The following is a 7860-nucleotide window of genomic DNA, read 5'->3' on the forward strand; positions in this document are numbered from 1 at the left end:
TCGAACTTTTCTTTTGATTACTCTCGTATTCCTCAAAGTACAAATGCTCATTTATTATCTATTCCACTTGGTAAACCTCCTCATTTTGATGGAGAGGACTACGGATTTTGGAGTCACAAAATGCGTAGTCACTTGTTCTCTCTCCATCCTAGTATATGGGAGATTGTAGAGAGTGGAATGCACTTTGATAGTACGGATAGTCCCATGTTCATTAATGAGCAAATTCATAAAAATGCACAAGCTACTACTGTTCTTCTAGCTTCATTGTGCAGGGATGAATACCACAAAGTGAGCGGCTTGGATAACGCCAAGCAAATTTGGGACACCCTCAAGATCTCTCATGTGGGGAATGACGTCACAATGCTCACCAAGATGGAGTTGGTGGAGGGCGAACTCGGGAGATTCGCTATGATAAGGGGAGAAGAGCCAACCCAAACGTACAACCGGCTCAAGACCCTTGTCAACAAGATAAGAAGCTATGGAAGCACGCGATGGACGGACCACGACGTCGTCCGCCTAATGCTAAGGTCTTTTACTGTCCTTGATCCTCATCTTGTAAACAATATTCGTGAGAATCCTAGGTACACCAAGATGACGCCCGAGGAGATACTTGGAAAGTTCGTGAGCGAGCGAATGATGATCAAGGAAGCAAGATATGTGGACGACGCATTGAATGGTCCAGTCAATGAGCCTCAACCTCTTGCTCTCAAGGCAACAAGAAGCAAGGAGACGCTACCTAGCAAGGTGGCACAAATTGAGGCGGCCGGACTTAATGATGAAGAGATGGCTCTCATCATCAAGAGATTCAAGACGACGCTAAAGGGTCGCAAGGGGCAGCCAAGCAAGACCAAGACAAAGGGGAAACGCTCATGCTTCAAATGTGGTAAGCTTGGTCATTTTATTGCTAACTGTCCCGACAATGATAGTGATCAGGATCAAGGGAACAAGAGGGAGAAGAAGAAGAACTATAAGAAGGCAAAGGGTGAGGCGCATCTAGGCAAGAGTGGGATTCGGATTGCTCCTCCTCTGACTCCGACAATGAAGGACTCGCCGCCACCGCCTTCAACAAGTCATCCCTCTTCCCCAACGAGCGTCACACATGCCTTATGGCAAGGGAGAAGAAGGTATGTACTCGAAACTCTACTTATGCTTCTTTAAGTGAGGACGAATCTAGCGATGAGGATGAAATAGATTATTCATGTTTATTTAAGGGCCTAGATAGAACCAAGGTAGATAAAATTAATGAATTGATTGATGCCTTGAATGATAAGAATAGGCTTTTAGAAAAGCAAGAGGATTTGTTGTATGAAGAACATGACAAATTTGTAGAAGCACAAAAATCTCATGCTCTAGAAGTTAAAAGAAATGAAATGCTTTCTTGTGAATTATCTTCTTGCCATGAAACAATTTCTAACTTAAGGAGCATTAATGATGATTTGAATGCTAAGTTAGAAATCGCTAGTAAATCAACATATTGTGTAGAAATTGTTGCAACTTGTAATAGGTGTAAAGATTTTGACATTGATGCTTGTAGTGAACACTTTGTTTCAATTTCTAAACTTAATGATGAATTGGCTAGTCTTAATGCTCAACTTAAGACTAGCAAGAGCGAATTTGATAAGCTAAAATTTGCGAGGGATGCCTACACGATTGGTAGACACCCCTCAATTAAGGATGGACTTGGCTTCAAGAGGGAAGCCAAGAACTTAACAAGCCATAAGGTTCCCATCCCTGCCAAGGAAAAAGGGAAGGCTCCTATGGCAAGTAGTACTAAAAAGAACCATGCTTTTATGTATCATAATAGGAGACATGCTAGAAATGACTATAGAAGTTATGATTCACATGCTTATGATTCACATGCTATGTTTGCTTCCAGTTCTTCTTATATGCATGATAGAGATATGTCTAGGAGATATGTTCATCATGTGCCTAGAAATAATATTGTTCATGTTTCTAGGAAAGTTAGGGATGGTCCTTCTACAATATATCATGCTTTAAATGCTTCCTTTGCTATTTGTAGAAAGGATAGGAAGATAGTTGCTAGGAAATTAGGGGCAAAATGCAAGGGTGATAAAACTTGCATTTGGGTCCCTAAGACAATTGTGACTAACCTTGTAGGACCCAACAAGAGTTGGGTACCTAAGTCCCAAGCCTAAATTTGCCTTGCAGGTTTATGCATCCGGGGGTTCAAGCTGGATTATCGACAGCGGATGCACAAACCATATGACGGGGGAGAAGAAGATGTTCACCTCCTACGTCAAAAACAAGGATTCCCAAGATTCAATCATATTTGGTGATGGGAACCAAGGCAAGGTGAAAGGCTTAGGCAAGATTGCAATTTCAAATGAGCACTCTATCTCTAATGTGTTTTTAGTTGAGTCCCTTGGATATAATTTGCTATCTGTTAGTCAATTATGTAATATGTGATATAATTGTCTATTTACAAATGTAGATGTGTCTGTCTTTAGAAGAAGTGATGGTTCATTAGCTTTTAAGGGTGTATTAGACGGCAAACTTTATTTAGTTGATTTTGCAAAAGAGGAGGCCGGTCTAGATGCATGCTTAATAGCTAAGACTAGCATGGGCTGGCTGTGGCATCGCCGCTTAGCACATGTGGGGATGAAGAACCTTCACAAGCTTTTAAAGGGAGAACATGTGATAGGTTTAACTAACGTGCAATTCGAAAAAGATAGACCTTGTGCAGCATGTCAAGCAGGTAAACAGGTGGGAGGAGCACATCACAGCAAGAATGTGATGACCACATCAAGGCCCCTGGAGCTGCTACATATGGACCTTTTCGGACCCGTCGCCTATCTAAGCATAGGGGGAAGTAAGTATGGTTTAGTTATTGTGGATGATTTTTCCCGCTTCACTTGGGTATTCTTTTTGCAGGATAAGTCTGAAACCCAAGGGACCCTCAAGCGCTTCCTAAGGAGAGCTCAAAATGAGTTTGAGCTCAAAGTGAAGAAGATAAGAAGCGACAACGGGTCCGAATTCAAGAACCTTCAAGTGGAGGAGTTTCTTGAGGAGGAAGGGATCAAGCACGAGTTCTCCGCTCCCTACACACCACAACAAAATGGTGTGGTAGAGAGGAAGAACAGGACGCTCATCGATATGGCGAGGACGATGCTTGGAGAGTTCAAGACCCCCGAGTGCTTTTGGTCAGAAGCCGTGAACACGGCTTGCCACACCATCAACAGGGTATACCTTCATCGTCTCCTCAAGAAGACGTCATATGAGCTTCTAACCGGTAACAAACCCAATGTATCTTACTTTCGTGTGTTTGGGAGCAAATGCTACATTCTAGTGAAGAAGGGTAGAAATTCTAAGTTTGCTCCCAAAGCTGTAGAAGGGTTTTTGTTAGGTTATGACTCAAATACAAAGGCGTATAGAGTCTTCAACAAGTCATCGGGTTTGGTTGAAGTCTCTAGCGACGTTGTATTTGATGAGACTAATGGCTCTCCAAGAGAGCAAGTTGTTGATTATGATGATGTAGATGAAGAAGACATTCCAACGGCCGCAATACGCACCATGGCGATTGGAGAGGTGCGGCCACAGGAACAAAATGAGCGAGATCAACCTTCCTCCTCAACTATAGTGCATCCACCAACTCAAGACGATGAACAGGTTCATCAACAGGAGGTGTGTGATCAAGGGGAGCACAAGATGATCATGTGACGGAGGAAGAAGCGCAATCGGCACCTCCAACCCAAGTTCGAGCAATGATTCAAAGGGATCATCCCGTCGATCAAATTCTGGGGGATATTAGCAAGGGAGTAACTACTCGATCTCGATTAGTTAATTTTTGTGAGCATTACTCCTTTGTCTCTTCTATTGAGCCTTTCAGGGTAGAAGAGGCCTTGCTAGATCCGGACTGGGTGTTGGCCATGCAAGAGGAGCTCAACAACTTCAAGAGAAATGAAGTCTGGACGCTGGTGCCTCGTCCTAAGCAAAACGTTGTGGGAACCAAGTGGGTGTTCCGCAACAAACAAGACGAGCACGGAGTGGTGACAAGGAACAAGGCTCGACTTGTGGCAAAAGGTTATGCCCAAGTCGCAGGTTTGGACTTTGAAGAGACTTTTGCTCCTGTGGCTAGGCTAGAGTCCATTCGTATTTTGCTAGCATATGCCGCTCACCATTCTTTCAGGTTGTTTCAAATGGATGTGAAGAGTGCTTTCCTCAACGGGCCAATCAAGGAGGAGGTGTACGTGGAGCAACCCCCTGGCTTCGAGGATGAGCGATACCCCGACCACGTGTGTAAGCTCTCTAAGGCGCTCTATGGACTTAAGCAAGCCCCAAGAGCATGGTATGAATGCCTTAGAGACTTTTTAATTGCTAATGCTTTCAAGGTTGGGAAAGCCGATCCAACTCTTTTTACCAAGACATGTGATGGTGATTTGTTTGTGTGCCAAATTTATGTCGATGACATAATATTTGGTTCTACTAATAAAAAGTCTTGTGAAGAGTTTAGCAGGGTAATGACGCAGAAATTCGAGATGTCGATGATGGGCGAGTTGAACTACTTCCTTGGGTTCCAAGTGAAGCAACTCAAGGACGGCACCTTCATCTCTCAAACGAAGTACACACAAGACTTGCTGAAGCGGTTTGGGATGAAGGATGCCAAGCCCGCAAAGACTCCGATGGGGACCGACGGACATACCGACCTCAACAAAGGAGGTAAGTCCGTTGATCAAAAGGCATACCGGTCAATGATAGGGTCTTTACTTTATTTATGTGCTAGTAGACAGGATATTATGCTTAGCGTATGCATGTGTGCTAGATTTCAATCCAATCCTAAGGAGTGTCACTTAGTGGCAGTGAAGCGAATCCTTAGATATTTAGTTGCTACGCCTTGCTTCGGGCTCTGGTATCCAAAGGGGTCTACCTTTGACTTGATTGGATATTCAGATTCCGACTATGCTGGATGTAAGGTCGATAGGAAGAGTACATCGGGGACGTGCCAATTCTTAGGAAGGTCCCTAGTGTCATGGAATTCTAAGAAACAAACCTCTGTTGCCCTATCCACCGCTGAGGCCGAGTACGTTGCCGCAGGACAGTGTTGCGCGCAACTACTTTGGATGAGGCAAACCCTCAGGGACTTTGGCTACAATCTGAGCAAAGTCCCACTCCTATGTGATAATGAGAGTGCTATCCGCATGGCGGAAAATCCTGTTGAACACAGCCGCACAAAACACATAGACATCCGACATCACTTTTTGAGAGACCACCAGCAAAAGGGAGATATCGAAGTGTTCCATGTTAGCTCCGAGAACCAGCTAGCCGATATCTTTACCAAACCTCTAGATGAGAAGACCTTTTGCAGGTTGCGTAGTGAGCTAAATGTCTTAGATTCGTAGAACCTGGATTGATTTATAGCATACATGTGTCTATGCCTTTGATCATGTTCCCTATGCATTTTGTTGCTTAGTTATGGTGCTCAAGTTGTACATACACTCCCTGGACCTCACAAGTCCGTTGCAAAGTGATGCACATTTTTAGGGGGAGATGTGTTACAACTTGACCCTTTGAAATTAACCATGTGCTTGAGTTTGATGATTTAGTCTCGAAGGAGGTTTGAAAGGGAAAAGGTGGACTTGGACCATGAAAGACTTCCACTGCACTCCGATGAGAGGGTAACTTATTCCAAGTTCATCTCATGTACTCTTATTGCCTTTGTATTCTTATTGAAGATTTTGGTGAGGCAATGGGGTTCTAGGGCCAAGATCAATCCCGTTTTGGTGCTTGATGCCAAAGGGGGAGAAAATAAAGGCCAAAGTGATAAATGGATCAGCTACCACATGAGAGTTTTTGAAAATAGTAGAATAGAGCTTTTGGTTTGTCAAAACTCTTTTATTGTCTCTCTTGTCAAAAGTTGGCTTCTTGTGGGGAGAAATATTGATTATGGGAAAAAGGGGAGTTTTTGAAATCTTGAATCAATTTCTCTTGGAATGACTCTCTCTATGTCTTTACAAGTGTGTTTGACTTAGAGATAGGAATTTAAAGTTGATTTGCAAAAACAAACCAAGTGGTGGAAAAGAATGATCCATATATGCCAAATCTGATTCAAAACAAATTTGAGTTTTATTTGAAGTGATTTTGCACTTGTTCTACTTGCTTTATGTTATGTTGGCATAAATCACCAAAAAGGGGGAGATTGAAAGGGAAATGTGCCCTTGGGCCATTTCTAAGTATTTTGGTGATTAAGTGCTAACGCAAGTGCTTTTGTGTTGATCTATGCAATGTGGTGAACAAAGTGCAAATCATGTCAAAAGGTATGTTTCTAGACTTAGTACATTATTTTATGGACTAATGTGTTGTGTCTAAGTGCTGGAAACAGGAAAAATCGAATTAGAAATGAGATGGCTTTGTTCAGCCAAAGTCTGCTCAGTCTGGGAGCACCGGACTGTCCGGTGGTGCACTGGACAGTGTCCAGTGCGCCAGGCTGGCTCGAGCGAACTGGCCGCTCTCGGGAATTCACCGGCGACGTACGGCTATAATTCACCGGACTGTCCGGTGTGCACCGGACTGTCCGGTGAGCCAACGGTCGGCCGCGCGATCTGCGCGGGACACGTGGCCGAGCCAACGGCTAGAAGGGGGCACCGGACTGTCCGGTGTGCACCGGACTGTCCGGTGTGCACCGGACATGTCCGGTGCGCCAACGGCTCTCTGGCTGCCAACGGTCGGCTGCGCCATTTAAGGAAAGAAATCGGGCACCGGACAGTGTCCGGTGTGCACCGGACTGTCCGGTGCGCCACGCGACAGAAGGCAAGGATTGCCTTCCCAGATTGCTCTCAACGGCTCCTAGCTGCCTTGGGGCTATAAAAGGGACCCCTAGGCGCATGGAGGAGTACACCAAGCATTTCTCAAAGCATTCCTAAGCACTAAGACATCGATTCCGCGCCCTTGATTCTTTGTGATAACAATTAGAGTTCTAGTTGAGTTGTGAACTCATTGAGTTGTGTTGTGAGCTCTTGTTGCGACTTGTGTGCGTAGCGTTGCTGTGATTTCTTGTCTTGAGTGTGTTGCTTATCCCTCCCTTACTCCGTGCTTCTTTGTGAACTTCAAGTGTAAGGGTGAGAGGCTCCAAAGTGTGGAGATTCCTCGCAAACGGGATATAGTAAAGCAAGCAAAACACCGTGGTATTCAAGTGGGTCTTTGGACCGCTTGAGAGGGGTTGATTGCAACCCTCGTCCGTTGGGACGCCACAACGTGGAGTAGGCAAGCGTTGGTCTTGGCCGAACCACGGGATAAACCACTGTGTCATCTCTGTGATTGTTCTCTTGTGGTTATTGTGTTTTGCTAAGACTTCTCTCTAGCCACTTGGTGATTATTGTGCTAACACTTAACTAAGTTTTGTGGCTTAAGTTTTAAGTTTTACAGGATCACCTATTCACCCCCCCCCCTCTAGGTGCTCTCAGATGTTCACCTCCTACGTCAAAAAACAAGGATTCCCAAGATTCAATAATATTCGGTGATGGGAATCAAGGAAAGGTAAAAGGGTTATGTAAAATTGCTATTTCATCCGAGCACTCTATTTCTAATGTGTTTTTAGTTGACTCTCTTGGATATAATTTGTTATCTGTTAGTCAATTATGCAATATGGGATATAATTGTCTATTCACTAATGTAGATGTGTCCGTCTTTAGAAGGTGTGATGGTTCACTAGCTTTTAAGGGTGTACTAGACGACAAACTTTACTTGGTTGATTTTGCAAAAGAAGAGGCCGGTCTAGATGCATGCTTAATTGCTAAGACTAGCATGGGCTGGCTATGGCATCGCCGCTTAGCACATGTGGGGATGAAGAACCTTCACAAGCTTCTAAAGGGAGAACACGTGATAGGTTTAACTAACGTGCAATTC

The sequence above is a fragment of the Zea mays genome, chromosome 1, assembly GCF_902167145.1.
Source record: "Zea mays cultivar B73 chromosome 1, Zm-B73-REFERENCE-NAM-5.0, whole genome shotgun sequence".
Classification (NCBI taxonomy): Eukaryota; Viridiplantae; Streptophyta; class Magnoliopsida; order Poales; family Poaceae; genus Zea; species Zea mays.